Below are 18990 nucleotides of genomic sequence, written 5' to 3' on the forward strand. Positions count from 1 at the left end.
TGTCTAGATGCTGCTCTAAGGAGAACAGTCCATCCCGAACTGGCAGGACAGGTTCTCCATGAACCAGAAGACAAGCAACTCAGGGCCAATTTCCCCAAGTTAGGACTCATCAGACAGGTATAGCTTGGTTCCAGAGACATAGGCCCTCATCACAAGTCTTGCGGTCTACTGACCGCCAGACTAACGGTGGCGGTCCCACCGCCGATGGACCGGTGGTGAAGACAGCCATATTACGAGTGTGGCGGTTTGGCCTGTGCCAAACCGCCACTTACCTGTTCCTACCGCCAGGCCGGCTGGTGGTATCACAAGTCCTCTTCCTGCCAGTGATTTGGTGGCAGTAGCACCAGCACGAAATCCCTGCCGGGAAGGCTACCAGTGTCGAAGCCAAGACAGAGTATTTCAGATCCAGACAATTCAGGAAATAAACCAAGACCAGCCGCTCTTCCTTAGATTACTTTTAATAAGAACTAATAAGACATAATAAGAAATACATGTACATGGAGACTGAGCGGCCTAAATCCAGCTCAAACAGTCTGCACAAGGAAGTAATGCATGATCTTTTATAGCATTAAACCGCAGACACATTAACACATTTCATTGGTTCTTGATATTGTCGTATGATTATGTTTTTTCTATATAGCACACGTGATGCTCCATATAAGGGTTAGAATCATCAACAAGAAGCTTGCACAATGTCCTCTGAATCAAATGTCTTGTGATACATCTATATGTGGAGAAAGAGGAACCATAAGTGCATACGTTAGTACTTTTAGCAGTGAGGATTTCGCAAGCTAGCATGCAGTGGTGTCTTGTGATGGCCGTCAGTTTAGCAAGCCTTGGAACATAATGCGTTTCAAGCACAATAGACAATTCTTCAAGGCCTAGCTAATTCAACATTGTAAGGTGTTCAACAGAAACAGGCCTGTATTTTCATTGTGTATCACAGGGCCTACTAGGTCCAAAATGGATCCAGGAGAACGTGATTCCACATCAGCAACAGGAATTGGTATTCCTGCCACTGGTAGACGACTCCCCCACCCCCTCCAATTCCAACACCCCCACACACACCCTTCCATACCAGACCCACCTCCCCCACATACACGCACACACACACCTGCACGCACCTCGCATACACTCATTCACAAACACTGACATACACGTATTTACTCACACGCATTCCTACACACATTCACACAGACATTGCAACACACACTCACTTCAACAATCATACCCACATTCATGCACCCATACAGACACGCATGCACACACGCATTCAAACATACTTACAAACATGCATACAAACAACCATACACACACGCAGACACTTACATTCATACACTCATACACACACTTACATTCACACACGCAGACAACACCCACTCACACACACACAACACCCCCACCCTCCCACCATCCTCCCCTGTCAGATGATCGACTTACCTTGTCTGGCGAGGAGGCCATCCGACAGGGAACGGGAGCTTCCACCCCCGGCAGCGCCCTGCCATCAGGACACCGGCAGGCCGTATTACAGGTCGTAATACGGCTGGTGGATTCCTTTTGGTGGGGTGTGCCGGTGGAGGAACTGCCCCTGCACCCCCCCTGCCAGTAGGACTACTGGTGGATTTCCACCCAAATTGTGACGGAAATCCCACAGTACTCGTAATATGCGGTTACTGGCGCCTGCAGCTTTCGGTGGTTTGTGTAAAAGACCGCCAACGTTGTAATGAGGGCCTTTGTATATTGGCCATATAATACACGCACAATGTCAACGGTTCTTAATTTTGTCTGTAGAGTGAGTCATTCATGGGTTTCTTTCACTTATCGTGATATTAGTCTCACCATTACATGATTCTGCAATATTGGCTTCTGCTATAAGTGCATTACGTATTCCACCAAAGAGACTAGACATCATATGGCTTTATCCTTGTTACGTCATCCGGGGAGGATGGTGTGGATGATGTGGACGTGGGGTTTATTAGATTCCTGTATATCAGTGCTAGATACTGTTCACTAATAAAGAAAGTGAGATCAAACATCACATTAGAGCGTGAGCTGAGAAGGCAGAGCTAGACCTGATAAGGGCCAATGACCAAATGCATCCCCAGGGGTAGGGGCTGGTGAGGTGGGAGAAAAAAGCCCGGGAATGCCAGTATTGGACAGTATCTTCTAAAAACAGCCAATCACAGCGCCACGGGTCTTTTTCACACACAAATGGACTCAGGCGGCAAGGATCTGAGGTGGTGTTGTGGCACTTTTTCCCAGAAGTGGGACCATCACTGCTAGGAAGAGCGGCAATTCCTGTGCAGCCCGAAGAAGGAAGAGTTGCAACAGCGGAGCCCCCAAAGGGGAAATGGCCCAGGGGGAGCAAAACATCTGATGCAAGTGCAGGACTGCAGGCAGAAGTGAGGGTGAGCCATAACAGTGAGCGCGAGTATTTTTGTGGAAGGAGACACATCTCTCTAGAAGGCAGGACCTCGCTGCTTTCCAGATGCGCTGACAAGGTCACGCTCAGGAAGAGCCGAAGTGTGTGCGCGTGTACAGGGCAGCACAGCAAACAGGGTCTTGTAGTTCGTTTCTTTTGGATGGTTTGAAATAACAAAGGAACTGCCCAAGGGGCCTTATATCCACCTCCTTTCCTGCCATCCACAAGCGGATTGCATCATTTAAGCAAGCAGGGCAGAGATCCATAGCTACCACCGCCACGGACTATGGTATTATTGGTATTTTTTTAGCCCGTTGATAAGAGACTAAAAAAAAAAAAGAAGGTGACTCGGAATTGGGCAGGCTGAACATAAATAACTCAAAGAGAACATTTAAAAAAAGAGATAAAGAGTGCTTCTTGGTCAAGGGGACAAAGAATGGCAGGGCAGGAGGCAGGCACTGGTAGAGGGCAAGAAAGAAAGGGCCTTGCATGGTTTAGAGACTACAAGGAGGAGCAAGCGTCCAAGCGGCCAGCAAAGTCCAGGGCATGAGCAACTTCATCCCCAGAAATAGATGAGGACCTACAAAAATGTTGGAAACAGCAAGGCAGTTAGTGGGCAGACAAGGAAAAGAATAGGTGAACACAAGGCACTGAAAGGTGACACAAGGGGTTAAAGCCAAGAGAGGACAAGGAAGGAACAGGAGCTGTACAGCAACTGCAGCTTGAAAAAGCAGCGATGATTATGGGAACTACAGTAAAGAGAAAGGACTAGCTGCCGAGGAAGCACGTTGCCTGAATCCTGCATGGTGGCAGAAGTAGAAAGGGACAGCTTGTGGCACAAGGACAAGAATGGTGAGCAATATGCGCAGCGAGAAGGACATGTGCAGCAAGTTGCAGGGGGAACCAGCAGGGCTATAGCAAACTTTGGAACACAAGTGGGGGTAGTTAACACAATGCAGCAAAGTTTGCAACCACAAGGGGATGGGCAAAACCCCACAACAAGTAGCCAGGCAAATGCATGGCACGGAGTTTGGCTCCTTGGGTGATGCAGGCACAACAGGCAAGCCGGCTTGCAAATTTCCAGTGGTGGGTCTGTCCAGAGATAAGGAGCAATCACAGTATAGGTTTTTCTCCCTTTTTCTGGCCTGGAATGCCCCCATGGCCCAGCCAAGCAGGGGCAAAGATAGGGCCTTCCCATATGCCAAGAGAAGGGGGAAACAGTGCACAAGGTGACACAGGTAAAAGCAGCACCACAGACCCTCCACAAGGTAGCTCACCAAATGGCAGGGAGCAGGGCTAGGTCAGCAAAGAGGGAGAGGAAGGGTCCGCCAAAGGAAAGGAAGACGAGCTCAAGAAGGCAGGGTCAACAGCCCTAGAGAAGCAAGTCAGCAAATATATTAGGCCATCCCCTGGTGACCCACCAATAATTGCAAAAGACAGGCCAAGCGAGCCTCATCCCAATAGCAGTGAAGGAGAGAATATGGCATAAAGAGTTCATAGATATTTTTTCCCTCTTAGAAGTACGCAAGGCAGATTTAGACCTCAAAGCACCAGATAAAAAGGAGGAAGAAAGGAGGGATAGACGCAGTCCAAAGGTGGAGAGAACAATTGAGAACTGGCTACATGGATTCAGAACCTTAGCACGTGTGTTTGTGGAAAAATTCCTGAGTAGCAGGGCAGCCCTGTTTTTACATGAACAGTGGGTGCATAAAGTACAACAGAAATATAAAGGGGATGTCTGGCTGTGTTACAATGAAGGGTTTAGGGAAAAAATGCAGACCTGGCTGATTATAGAATGGGACCAACAGGATGTTGAGGGATTTATCAACTACATGGAGGGAGTGAACAATCAGGAGCTAAGTTTCCACTCATCTGGGGAAAAAGGAAAAAGTAATTTCGCATGGGTGCAAATACAAAGAATCCAGCAGGGAGTAAGCCTCATAGGAATGGGCCAGCAACATGCTGGAGATACGGCAAGGATGCATGCAAATGGGGGCAGGCTTGTAAATTCAGACTTTGCTGCAGCAGTTGCAGAGGGACTGACATGTCAGTGGATTGCAAGAAGCAGAAAGGGGCGGGAGACCACAGAGACAACAAGAAATAACACCCTTCCAGAGGTATATGGGAGGGGGGATGGACAGGAGCGAGCAGCATCCCTTCCAACCCTCATCAAGATTAGGAGGCTGGTTAGGGTGCTTCTCACGTATCCAAAGAAAAGGGTCAGACAATTGCTAGCAGAAGGTCAGAATCTGAAATCAGTTAGGGACAACATGGAGGCGGCAAGGCAGAAAGTTGAGAAAGAACTGCAGTTGGGCATGGTAGCAGGCCCCTTCCCTGAGCCACCTATGGACACTTGGTGGTCTCCTCTCTGGGTTTGGTGCCCAAGAAGGAGCAAGGAAAATACAGAATGATACATCATCTGTCTAACCCAACAGGGGAGTCTGTGAACAATGGGCTAGATCAAAGGAGCTGCTCTGTTTCTTATGTGCCGGTAGATGATGCTATTGACCTGATAAAAACAGGAGCCTACAAATTCATTCATATGCAGGGCAGACATGAAGGGGTGGGAAAGATTGCATCCTAAGTCATGGGTTAAAAGATGTCCCATTGATTTCTCCATCCTCAAAACACTGCTGGAGACCCTCCCTGAGGTTTGCAGTGGGGGCAGGAAGTGACACTGTTTACGGCAGTGTTCACCTTACCCTTCTTGGGGTCCTTCAGGGTGAGCGAGCTCACAGTCTATGTCCAGGAGACATCCTGGCATGGCATGCATCTGGGTAGTGGGGGACGTGATCTTGGGCCAAGGGCATGTGTTAATACTTCTCTGGAAGTTGAAAACAGATCAGGAAGAAAAAGGGAAATTGTCACAGCTAAATTGCATGGGGCATAGGGACATCTGCCCAGTCTGCTGCTTGCTCAAGTACACGCCGCCGGGAATCACAACGGGGCTGCCCCTGTTCAGGCATGTGGACGGCTCATTTTTGAGCTGTTTCTAATTCATTGCAATCTCGAGGCTAGCCTTGGAGAAGGATGGCCTCCCCCCCCCACATTGTTTGGGTCCCACTCATTCCACTTAGGGGCAGCAACCACCATAGCAACATGTGGGTTGAGTGAGGGGTGCATTAAGCACATAGGATATTAGGATTGAAGGGCACTCATGAGTTACGTAAAACCTACGAGTACTTAAGTGTAATTTCGTTCCACGTCATTCCCAAATGAAAGATGCAACACGATTTGGGTGCTAGACCACTCTTACAAAGCCAGAGCAAAGCAGTCGGCGGATGCCAGGATGGACTACTGGGGACTGTGGCTGCACAACACAGAAGTAGTGTGGCTGGGCAGCTGAGGCATGAGATGGAACAAACTGCTCCCAATGTTGCAGAGTGAGCTGGCCAGGAAAAGCATACCTGACACACTGGTCATATACCTTGGAGGGAATGACTACCTGCCTAGGCAGGAAGGATATTCTCGGAGCCATGGCCTCTGGATCTACTGCAGCAGCAAGGCTCCTCCACCCAGCAGATCTATTATGGTCTGAGATCATTGCTAGAGCGAAATGGAGATGGCAAAGGGGCCACGGGCGGTGGAGCAGTGTAGGAGAAAACTGAACATTTCAATGTCCAAGCTATGCACGGCAAATGTGTGGGGCTTCGCACGGCATGGGTTCAATAACTTGAGGACGCCAGGGAACAGAGTGCACCTAACAGGGGTGGGCATTGACACGTTCCTGCTCAATGTGGTTGTGGGACTTGGAACTGCTCAGTTTCTCTTAATTTAAGAAAGGGGGAGCTATCTGCGGTCGGGGTACCACGAGCAGTGTGGCAGGAGAGATATTCAGTCAGCCCATAAAAAAACACAGTAAATCAAGAGGAAGGATCACTCTAACAGTTCCTTTAGGATGCCTAATGGCAGGGGCATGAAGACTGCAAAGTTTGACTGTCTAAGGGGACATCGGTGAGCGGATACAGCACTTGCAGCCCAGGCAAAATACCAAGGGTGCCCAAAGGGACTTGGCAGCAAGGGAAGCCTAGAAGCCAGCATGCGCTGAAACCCCCAGTGGGTCATGATACATAAGAGACTTATCGGATGAACAGCGGACCAAGAGGAAGAATGGAACTGAAAATTAGATAGAAAAGAAATGTCGGACCAACATGGGACATATGTATGACCATTTGTGTGATGTGTTATGAACCATGTGATGATACTGTGTTGTGTAATAAACTGCAGCTGTTATAACTTCCAGTAATGTCTCTGGTGTATGTTTACAAGGGAGCACGGAAGGCAATAAGCGGCTGTGGGCGGGCCGGTCTCTCGCAAGTCTGGGAGGGGTTTGTCTCTGGTGTGCGGCCCATATTACAAAAGGTGATAACATATGCCAGAATTTGTATTTTTTTTATACAGGTATTACCTTTTCAAAGAGGCTATTGCGTTAACAATATTGATGAAGTTGGAGGATAACTTCCATATGTGACATTTCAGCAATAACATGTAATTAAAGTCAAGTGAAATTAATATTAATGCGATTTCCTTCTTGGCAGCCTGTACAACTGAATATGCATTGTGAGCCTTTAATGAAATAGAGACAGAAGGTACACAAGTTCAGTGCCATACAGCTGTGTTGAAGGGATATTCAACACTGGTATTTGTTCAGGTGTGGATCCAGAGTTGTTTTTTCTAGACCCAGGATAACTCCAGCTTTTTGGGGGGGAAGGTAATGTGCTGTTTCTCAGGGATGTAAATGTAATTGTGAGTCACTAGTTTCAGGTTCAAGTGCAGCTTTATCTACTTTGACTAATAGCATAAACCATACAAAGTGGTACGATTTTGGCTAAAGTTTACACGCTTGTGGTAGGCCACAGAGAGAAAAAATAGGAACTGTTCAGTGTGCTGGTCGTAGCTGAATGGGGTGATAGTCTGCAGGGAGACTTGATCGTTGGCTAGTTTTAACTATTTTTTCAGTAAAGTCACCTGCAACAATTATTACAGTGCTTCTAAGAAGCTGGTTGGTCATTTTGTGTGGTACAGGGATTACAGATTACGGTTCTGGCTTGTAGACAGCTGTCCAAAGAACACTTCAGGGAATGTTGCAGCTTGCTAGAGAAGGGGCTGGCTTTTGCTTAAACAGTCATGTGAGCATGATGTTCATGCAGGACAGCCTGGTTAATGTGATGAGGTTGCACTTTGGTATTTTCTTGCTTGTTACATGTTGTCTCATTCATGAGTGTGAGAAATGTCTCTTTTTGCATGTCACCCCATTTTCTGTGGACTGATGCTGCTGGTTTTATTTATTCTGTGCACTGGGACACTGCTAACCAAGCCCTAGTGCTTATGCTACGACCCCTAAAAACATGTAAAAAAGTACACCTATAACATGGAAATTTAAATGCCACTTGTGGATTACAGCACTTCTGTGCCATCCACTAGTGTGACCAGACAAACATGGCTCCAGACCTAGCAGAGCAGCATGGTAGTTGCAGTTTAAAATACAAACAGATCGGACTTGTCAGAATAAACCCTTTGGACTGCAAAAACCTTCCTTTTAAATATTAAGTCACCAAATATGGGCCTTGCAGCCCACGTCTCAGGGTACATGGGATTTAAAAGTAGGGCAGGTCCTTACAATGACAAGCACCTAAAAGCTATTTTGAGTGTAACAAGGCTAGTTTTCCATAGAGAAATACTGTAATTCACTATTACATTTTTTTTTCTTCTGCATTTAGAAAGCCACTAGAATTGTAATTCGTGGACACTTTGTAATATTTATGAAAAGTTAAATTCAATGCTGAAGATAGACTTCTAAGGAAAATGTATTTTCAGAAAGTTACCTTTTTCCTTCTTGAGGCATCTGAAGCTTAATTTACATTAGCTTCCAACTGCAGCCCTCTAAGTGATCAAGCCCTGAATGAGATGTGAAAACTGCTCCCAGAGCACAGACAAAGGGTTGGGTATGGTTGGTGTTTCTGTCCGTCTGGTGGATAAGCATTTAGGCAGTGTGCAGGAACTGTCACAGGCAGATGTTAGATGACACTTGCACAGGTCCCTTCTTTGTTCCCCCAGTCAGTCAGGCTTCTATCCCGTGGAGAGTGAGCTACCCCCAGAACTGATTTGGAGGACACCACAGAGGAGGTATTGCTCCTTTCCCTGGGCAGACAGACCTTTGGTGTGGGCAAACAGGCTCTGTGCATAGAAACAAAGTATTCATCATTTTTTGGATTAAGGCAGCGAAGGGCACTGTGAGATAGTTTGCAGTAGGGCATGCAGGAACTGCTGCAAAAGTGGTTAGGGTTAGCCTTGGGAATTTCTTCCCAATTAGTTAGGGTGGGGCCAGGACCACCACCCACAAGCTAGTGCCAGGCATAAATGTGGATCACTGTCATCCTCCTCCGAACAGTTTGGACCTATGGAAGACCAGAAAAAGGGCTTAGCATCCTCTTTGAGACTTTTGAGGAGACCTGAATAGATGGACTAGCTGCCACTAGTACCCAGGGCAAAGAAGTGGACTCCAAGAGTCAATTGATTAGCCTCCTGTGTAAGCTACAGGGCCACAACAAGCTGCAAGAGGCCTTATCCCTGAAAAGCCCAGCTGACTAATGCAGGCTAAACCTGACCATGACCCCGCTTTGCTGGAGTGAGCCCTGGGACTCACTGCTGTGCCAAAGTGTAATCCTCCTAACATCTCTGGAAAACCTGGAGCTTTGAAAATGTTTGGACTAAAGACCTCCGGAAGACCAGAGCAAACCTACAAAGCCAATAAAAAAAATGTGTTGCAGCTGGGCTGAAGAACAGGATTTCCCCACACACAGGTACTCCACAGTAGCAAATTGGATTCAGTGGGACCTTGCAGAGAAGCTATCCAGCCTCATGGAGCCCTCATCGGATAGTGCCAAAAGCCTTGCCCCTCTGTAGGATTCTGAGCTCCAAAAAGAGAGAAGAAAGGCCTGATTTAAGGTTTGGCAGATGGGGTTACTCCGTCACAAACGTGACGGATAATCCATCCACCATATTACAATTCCATTATTTCCTAGGGACATGGTAAAGTGGTGGACGGGAAATCCGTTATGTTTTTGATGGAATTAATCCGTCCTCCAAACTCTAAATCAGGCCCTAAGTCTGAAGGTAGAAATCTTGAGCAGATGAAAGAGCCAAAAGTATCTGATTGAGGATAGGACTTCCCAGAGCCTGAAATGTGAATTTCTCCTGCTCCGAGCTTTTCCTGCCAAAGTTAGTGGCTTCAGAATGACCTTGTCCAACACCTATCCAATGCAGTGAAATCCTCTTTGAATACAGTTTGCCTCCTTTGTTTCACTCTAGGATTTTGACATCCATAAAAAAGTCTAAGTTCCAAGGCAAAACTCCCAACTGGACAGAGCCTACATGGTGTATCTGACCCATGCTCCAACACTGTCATCCTGAAATTGTGTTGCGGTCTCAGCCTACAGAGAGATTTGGTGCTTTGTGCTTTTTGGTGTTATGTCTGCTTAAATCTTTTAAACTTCATTTATCTGGTTCCTCATATTGGAATTTGTTGTTGTAGTGTCATTTTGATCCTTAAATTATTGTATATTTTAAAACATTTTAATGAGATTTTTATTGCATTGTGTTTCGACTTTTTAACTGTTTTAGTACTTATAACTTTTTTAACATTTTTGTGAGTTAAGCCTATCTGCACTGTGCCATAACTACCCAGGGTTGAGGTCAGGTTTAAACTTCTGAAACCTTTAAAAGGATAGTGGCATTGTTACTTTTGGTGGATTACCATCCACCCCAATTAATAATTCACTTTGTCACAATGAGTATTACTGATTACATCACTGACTTACATTGGTGACAGTTTGTGAGATTGGTTATGGTGTGTATGGTCTGTAAAAGTCTCCTATCACTAGAGCCTCACGGTGAAGGGGTTGCATGTCTTTGGTGGATTTGAGAAAGTCAAGATTAATATTTATATATTGGGTAATTAGTTTGGCTCTGTTGGTCCGTTCATGCAAGCATATTATCAAAAGTTAAAACTGCTATCTAACTATATAAAACAATACATTTGAGATTATAGAGAATAACATCACAGAGTAAACACAACAGACACAACACATATGGTATACAAGCAATGTAGGACATATCCACTAACTGCTGCCACTTAGTGGCAGGAATGCTAGTGCACATTGTTCCCTATGTTCTGTGTTTTATTAATTCATCATATTACATCTATTACAGCTCTTTGAAAATGGTTACAAGTGTTATGTTCACCTGGATATTTTCCTGTACACAGTGACCTCCCCGGAGCCCTCAAGAGACCATCCATTCTCAGTGTCTCCTTCCGCCCTGTTTTCTCTGCCTCATCAGCACTGCCATAAAATTGCATTCAAATAAAGAGCAATTCATACACCCTTGGGAATCTAGGTATTCAATTATATCAGAAGACAGTGTTTTTCATTAGTCTTAGTTACACAACTTTTTTATAGGCAGTGAAATCACTGTGCTCAATGAATGCTTAACCAACAAACTAGAACAACATACCTCTCATTTCAATGTAAGTATTTTTCACAACAAGTCCATAAAAAGTGGAAAATGAAAAATAAGCACACCCTAGATTGCCTGCCCTTGGAGAATTGATTTGAAATGTACCCTGGGACTTGCGCCTGTGACACAGCGCCTGCAGGCATAGTGGAAGTGGCTTCATGTATTTTTGCGAGCAATATCTTTCCACTATATTGTTGATGCAATATTATTGTTATTTCCATTATAAACATGGGAACACAATGCTATAGTAACCAATATTTTGACACAATATTTGTGTCTCTCAATATTTTTGTTCACAATATTCTATCATAATAACCATCTGTGGAGGGAGGGAAATATTAAGCAATGATAAACTGAGTTAGATTTGAAAACAGTCATATTGCAACAAAATCTGAACTCACATTTATAGTAAATTGGGTTACTGTTTGAGAGAAGTGAAACTCTACTCAAGCAGCAGCCAAAATGTTTGTTAAGGTGAAATCACAAGCCTCCTCAAATTAACCTGCTTAACCCTCTAATAGCCTGGCACAATAGCAGTCAGGCCTAACTTAGAGGCAATGTAATGTGTAAAGCATTTATGCAGAACTTCAAACAGTAATAAAGTGAAAACACAACACAACAAAAATCTCACAAAACATTAGAAATATAGAGTAAAATGTATTACATTATTTGAGACCAAAGCATAAAAAATCCAATTAGTAGAATCAGAGGTATGCAAATTTAAAGGCAATAGTGAAAATAGTGTCTTGAAGCACAAAGTGCCATCTGTTGTTATCTGGTCGCACCAGACTGGGACAAAGTCACAAATTCAGGCCAGCCGTGATGGAGCATGGGACTGATACATGGACCAAGTTAGGCCTGCTAAACAAAATACCTCAAAACCTGCTTGTGGAACTCTATGAGATCCAGTGTCGAGGATGGGTCACTCAGAAGTTCAGAGGAAGCTGCAGGGCTGCAGTGTGAAGTCCTGCATCGTCATCGAGGATGCCATTGATGAGCGGCTTGCAAATGTGAAGGTCTGCATCAATGGTTCATCACGCATCAATGGTTCCGAGGAGGCTATGGTTTGTGATGAGAAATCCTCTATCAGGGATGCGTTGTGCAGCTGGGAGTAGATGTGCCATGCTTCATCAGTTCAGCTTACAAAACCAAAGCAGGGCTGGCAGATCACCTTCATGCCCACTTCCAAGGGTCCAGGGCTGGGGTGGCAAGACTTGAGGGAGAAGAATCTCAGCAGACAGAGTCCAGGTGCTGGGTTTAAGGTGGTTAAGGCCTTTTCTGTGTTTAGGCCAACACCTATTCCTATTCCCCCTTTGTCTCAGTATCTGGGAGCAATACACAAAGACCAACTGCCAGCTACACCTAGTCATGTGATCCATGATACATGCTGCAGACACCAAATGATTAGGAAAACAAATGCCAACTTTCTAAAAGTGATACTTTCAGGATTGTGACTTAAAATCTGAATTTACTATTAGAGAGGGTTTTCAATTACAATTCTTTAGACACTAAACTTAAAATGTCCTACCTGCCCCAATGGGAAGTTACCACTTATTAATTGTACTAAGATAACCCAAGGTTATCCTATGGGAGGTAGGCCTTGCAGTAATTAAAAACAAATTTAAGAGTTTTTCACTACCAGGACATGTAAAATTTAAATGTCCAACTTTATATATATACTACACCCTCTTCTCTGGCTGTTTAGGGCCTACCCTAGGTGTGACATATACGTATGAAAAAGGAAAGTTTAGGCCTGGCAAAAGGTTTATTTTCCCAGGGTGAAATGGTGATTTAAAACAGCACACACAGGCTTCAATGACGCGCCATAGACATGTTTAAAAGGCTACTTAAGTGGGTAGCACAATACATGTTGCAAACCCACGAATAGCATTTCATTTTCAGGTCCTTACATGTAGTACCATTTTACTAGGGACTTATAAGTAAATTAAATGTAAGCCAATTTCACCATGTTTAAAGGAAAAATCACAAGCAATTTAGCAGAGGTTAGCAGTGGTAAAGTGTGCAGAGTCCTAAAAGCCAACAAAAACAAGTTCAGTAAACATGAGAGCAAAACGTTTGGGGATATGCCTGCAGGAAGGGCAAAGTCCAGCAACATTCATAACAATTTATCTGCAAAAAATGGAGGAACAAAAGATAAATAAAGCCCCAAATCTTGATTTTGAATGGTTACTTAGTATCTTCGCTTGTTTTAAAAAAATTGATAACCCTAAGATATGTTTTTTAGATGTCCGATCTTTCTGTATTGCAATGTACTATGATAAAAGTTGCAAGTCCCTGATGATGAGAACTCAAGATATCCATTTCCAGAAAATGATATTTAACCTGTGATCCTACTAAGATACATCTAGAGTCAGAGTGGGACCAATGAATTTAAACTGAATTTATGCCAAATTTAAATCCAGCCTTTTGTCATGTCAATCATTTCTATGATACACTAGCAGATCTACTGCAACAGCATAAGTGTCCAAGGCTGACATTAAATTATTATCTAGTCTTGCTCCAGACTTCTACTTTTTGCTTCTATAAATCATTAAATGATTTTGGAGTGCTATCTCCATCCCGGTGCAAGGGTCACTTATAACCCAAATGCATTACATTGCGTAACATACACTTATAAGGACCCTAATTTGAAACATAATACCTACCTCTGTGAATATATTCAACAGTGACGGTGTAGTAAATCACTACATATATTCAGCAAACAGTGAATGTTAGAAATTGGGTCTCTATTTGGCAGAGGTATGCACCCTGTCCAAGTGGGGACCACAAACCTAGTCAGGGTAGGTCAAAATACAGAACCTAAATTAACCTGTGCTCCCCCTCTGGTAGCTTGGCGATGAGCAGGTAGGCTTAACTTAGCAGGCATTGTAAAAGTATTTGTGCAACACACACACAATATTCACAGGAAGTACACCACAAAAAGACTCCACATGGCTGTAGAAAAATCAAGCTTGTTTATATGGATAAATCAAATCTAAATATTCACTTTACAGCATTAAGTAAAACAAGGTTGATAACCGATGATGGGATAGAAGAGCTGGTGTCGGAGGCTTCTTGGCACAAATGAACATTGATTCCACAGTTTGCAGTGATGTTTGGGATACTCCTCTCGGGGAGCTACTGAGTGATTCTGTAGCGCAATTACCAGAAAACAAGTGGGGACTGCAGTGGAACTGTGAGGTAGCCAAGTTCAGTAAGGTCGCTCTAGTTGCTGGAAGAAAGTGGGTGGTGAAGATTGGCAGGGCCGCTCTCCGCGAGTGAAGAAAGCGAGCGGCAATGGCCAGCAAGGCTGCTCAGGGTGTTTCAAGGGAGCAGGCGGTGAAAGTCAGCAGAGCTGCTCCAGATGATTGAAGAAAGCAAGCAGCAAAGTCTGGCAGAGCCACTTAGGGTGATTGAAGCAAGCAAGCAGCAAAGTCTAGCAAAGGTGCTCGGTGTGATTGATGAAAACAGTCAGAGAAGGTTAGCAGAGCTGCTCCAAGTGATTGAAGAAAGCAAGTGGCAAAGTCTAGCAAAGCGGCTCGGGGTGCTTGACAAAACCGGGCGGCGAAGGTTAGCTGAGCCACTCCGGATGATTGAAGAAAGCAAGTGTCAAAATCTAGCAAAGCCCATCAGGGTGAATGATAAAAGAGGGCAGTGAAGGATAGCAGAGCTGCTCCAGGTTGTTGAAGGAAGCAAGTGGCAAGGTCCAGCAAGGCCCTTGGGATAATTGACGAAAGCGGGTGGCGAAGGTTACAGAGCAGCTCCGGGTGATTGAAGAAAGCAAGTGGCAAAGACTAGCAATGCATTTTGGGCCGATTGATGAAAGAGGGTGGCGAAGGTTAGTAGAGCTAAAGCCTGGAACGCCCTCCACCTCTGCATCACACCCTCACTGACCCACTGCAGCAAACCTGATTGATTGACAATTAGTGATGTCTGTCTGCACTTCAATGCACCTCAACAGTATGTTCATTGTACTACCAAACTTGTGGGTCTTTAGCTTTACTAGTGGGCATTATGGATTCCCAAATATCAGTGCCATAGCTCCCATTTGTTATTATAAGGAATTTGGTTATTAGTTGAGGTTTTAAGTACCCACTTCAAGTCATAATCACAATCCTTGTCTGGGTGAACCCTTAGAGTCACTACTTTGACCTGAGCTCAACCTCATGTGGTAGCTATGGCACAGAGAAGACAGCCATAACTTTGAGGCAATACATAAAGTATGTATGCAGTACTAAAACAGTAAAAGAGCAGAAATGCAAAAAAATACAAAACATATAACAAATTACAAAATTAGAGTAAAATATAATACACAAAATGACAAAATATCCAATAATGGGAACCTCAGATATGCATTTTTTAAGTTTAAAGTAGAAATAGATCCAAGAAGCACAAAGTGCCAAAGATAGTCAATGATTGCGGTGGAACAGGACCTATGTGCAATTTGACAGTGTCCACGATGGAGCGTCAGTCGGATACACTATCCAGGTTCGGCCTGGTCAAAGACTTTACCTTCTGACTTGTTCTTTAAGTTCCAATCCATCACAGGAGTACACTTCTAAAGTCCCCAAAGACTTCAGGGGAGGCATTTAAAGACTCAGAGGATGGTAGGCAGAGGCAAATCGGAGGGTTCAATCCAGGTTAAGTTGCCACTGGTCAGTTGGGCAGTTGCAGGAAAATGCCTCTTGTAGCTTGTTGTATCTCTGCAGCGTTAAAAGGAGTTCATTCTTATGACCTTTAAAGTCCACTTTTTTTCTCTGGGAACAGGAGGAAGAGCAGGTCCAGTCTTCTAGGCTCTTCTAGGGTTGCAGACAGTAGGTTCAGTTGCCGTCTGATATTCCACAGGTCCAAGAGTGTTCTGAAGTGGGTGCCTGGAGAGGCTACATTTATGCCTGGCAGGGGAAAGTGGGTCAGAAGGAACACAGGAGATGCCCTACCCAATGGGCTAAAGGTTCCATGGGCTAATCATATCCACTCTGTGCATTTTCTGGAAGGCCAAAGTGTTTAACCACACTAAACTTGGGGTTTGAGGGCAGGGTGGATGTGTGTGGGGAGTATACCTTGGTTATCCTGATGTCTTCCAATGTCTAACACTAAAATCCAGTTTTATACAGTCCCTGTTGCCCCAACAAACTCAGAGACAGGGGACTGGGAGACCTAAATCTAGCTTTCTGCAACCAGACAGGGTATACACAGAAATTGTTTTGGCATTCTGTTTCCATCCTTTGAAGTGTGTCTCATATTTCATATGAAAAGCCCCAGAAAAACAGTTAGGCAGGTCCCAACACCCCAGTAAGGTCTGAAACTGTGATGTCAACAAGAGACCTACTTTGATGGTGGGCGATCTGGCTGCAGGAACAAAAGAAGTTTGTAGCCCTGGGTGTCAGCTACATCTGTATGTGACAGGGTAAAGGTCTTTGAAGTTAATCAAGACCAAGGGCGCAATACCTCCCAACACCCAAGCCTTTTTTTGCCCTCTGTACTGGGAGCAAGTTCACACCTCATTCACACCTATGAAAAATCCTATTTACTGGATGGCTGAAGTTGGAGATCAAAATGCAGATTTAGTTTCTTGGGACTTCAGGCAGGGTGAAGGTAAAGTCATCTATTAAAAATATGTAATACTGTTGGAAAATGGGTTATTGGTAAGGGCAGGTAGGTACCTACACTTAGCAATAGGCCACTAACCTCCACTTAGGTCCAGTTAAGTCTCAGTAAATTAAACCCAGCTCAACCCTTGGTAGCTTAGGCAATGAGTAACAAGGCTTAACTTAGGAGACAGAGTATAAAGCATTCAAATATCACAAAACAGTAATTAAATAAAACACAGGAAACAGATTAAAATCCAAAACCAATTTATAAAAATAGATTATATTTCTATCTTTAAAATGACACAAAAAGGAATGAATTCGGATAAGGGGAACCGGAGATATGAATTTTTAAAGAATCATTGTTTTTTTAGTGCCTAGAAACAAAAAGCTCCAATCAGGTCATCTGGTTGCACCTCGACCGGGGCAAAGTTTAAGGCCGACCGCGATGGAGCCCGGCTCGGCTACAAGCCGCAGGAGGTCTCGGTCAAAGGTTTACCTTCGCACTTAGTCGTTTTTCTTAAGATTGTCTTCAGCGGGATGAACCTGCCAGTCCAATCTGACCTCCTGGAACTCTTCTCCGGATACGTGTCGCAGGAGCCCTCGTGGAGATTTTTACCTTCGGACTTAGTCGTTTTTTTGAGGTGAAAATCCTTCGACCGGGGTATACCTGGATCTTGATCCGTTTTCCTTGGAGCCCTCCTCGGATACGCTGGCTGGGAGGTCCCAGTCAACTTTGTACGTTTGGACTTGGGGCCAGATGTAGGTAGGAAAAAGTTTGCGAATCAGAAATAGCGACTCCATGCGAATCGCTATTTCCGACTCGCAAAATCAAATGCAAGAAAGACTTGCGATACCAATTTGCGAGTCGCAGAGGTGTCGCACCACAATTTGCTACCTTCGCTTTTAGCGAAGTCGTAATTTGCGACCTCACTAAAAGCGAGATCGCAATTTGCGAGAAGGGTGTCGCAAATTGCGACTGACTCGCAAATTGCCTACAGGCGCAGCACAACAGTTGGGAAACCCACTTCCTGGCTCTTGGTGATGACATCAGAACCAGGAAGTCATCAAATAGACCTGGGAGGAGGGAGGACCACACCCATTTCAAACTGCTGAGCCACACCCAGGGGAGAGGAGCTGCAGCAACCATGGAGGAGACAGGCAGTGCTGGCAGAAGGAGGAAAATGAAATTTTCTGACAAGGAATTGGAGGTGCTTACAGAAGAATGCTGCCTGCACCATGATAACTTTTTGGAAAGGCAGCAATGAGTGTCCCAGACACTCAGAAGAAAAGATTATGGCAGCAGATACAGGAGAAAATCAATGCCATAGGGGTGAGCCACCGCACCCTCGAGGAAATCCGCAAAAGGTGGTATGACCTGCGCTCCAGGACCAAGGAGAGGGTTGCGGAGCGCATGAGGGAGATGAGAGGCACCGGAGGAGGCCCATCCACCGTCCCACCACCCAAAGCCCTGGAAAGCATGGTGGAGCAGACACTGGAGCCAGAGGCCGTACTGGACATGGGAGAACTGGACAGTTCAGCGCCTGGGACATCAAAAAGTGAGTACCATGAGATATGCTTTGACACCCACAAATGCAGTATACACACTATCCCAGTACACAGCAGCAGGCACCACCAGACTAGCTCCATTCCAGTCTAGCAACCTCTAGAATAGTGCATTATGGGCAATGTAGTACAGTAGTCCAAATATAGGCAAATGTTTATTATGAGGCATAAAACAGATGTGCGAGACTGACAGTGTATCCCCTATGTCCCACAGGTCTTCCACAAGACATCCCCAGCAGCGACATAAGGCAGGGAGAGGAACATGGCCCAGACCCACCGCAGGAGGCTGCCAGTGACATTGCTGGGCCCAGCAGAACACCACCAGGGTCCATTGAAGATCAAACGCAGGACATGGGGGCAGCAGAAATAACACCAGGGCCCAGCCCCACAGAGAGGCGCACAGAACCAGCAGCTGGACCAGTGTGCAGACGCCGGTGCAGAGTTCAGTCGGTGCCCCAGGATGATGTAGGAGAAGCAGAGTTTGCGGGCTTGGAGGCATCGCTCATTCAGGGTCAGCGCCTGCAAAACAGACAATTAAGGTCCATCACCAGAACCCTCAATAGACTGCAGACCACAATGACACATGGGATGGCAAATGTGGACAGTCAGTTCAACTGCATGAATCAACATCTGGGGGACTTAACACAAGCCATTCAACATTTGGTGACTGAACTTGTGGCAGACAGAGCACATGCAAGGAACAGGGAGTGCCACACTGCTGCATGCTTTGACCGACTGGCAGCATCTATTGGGCATCTTGCCACAAATACAACATGCCTGTCAAGGCGTACAGTCAGGCTACAGGTGGAACTTGGGCATTTCGCAGGGGATGTGGCGCGAGGACTTGGCTGCATCAGCCATGCGGTGGACCTTATGGAGAGCAGGCAGGCTGCAAGA

Source organism: Pleurodeles waltl, chromosome 3_2 (genome assembly GCF_031143425.1).
Source record: "Pleurodeles waltl isolate 20211129_DDA chromosome 3_2, aPleWal1.hap1.20221129, whole genome shotgun sequence".
NCBI lineage: Eukaryota > Metazoa > Chordata > Amphibia > Caudata > Salamandridae > Pleurodeles > Pleurodeles waltl.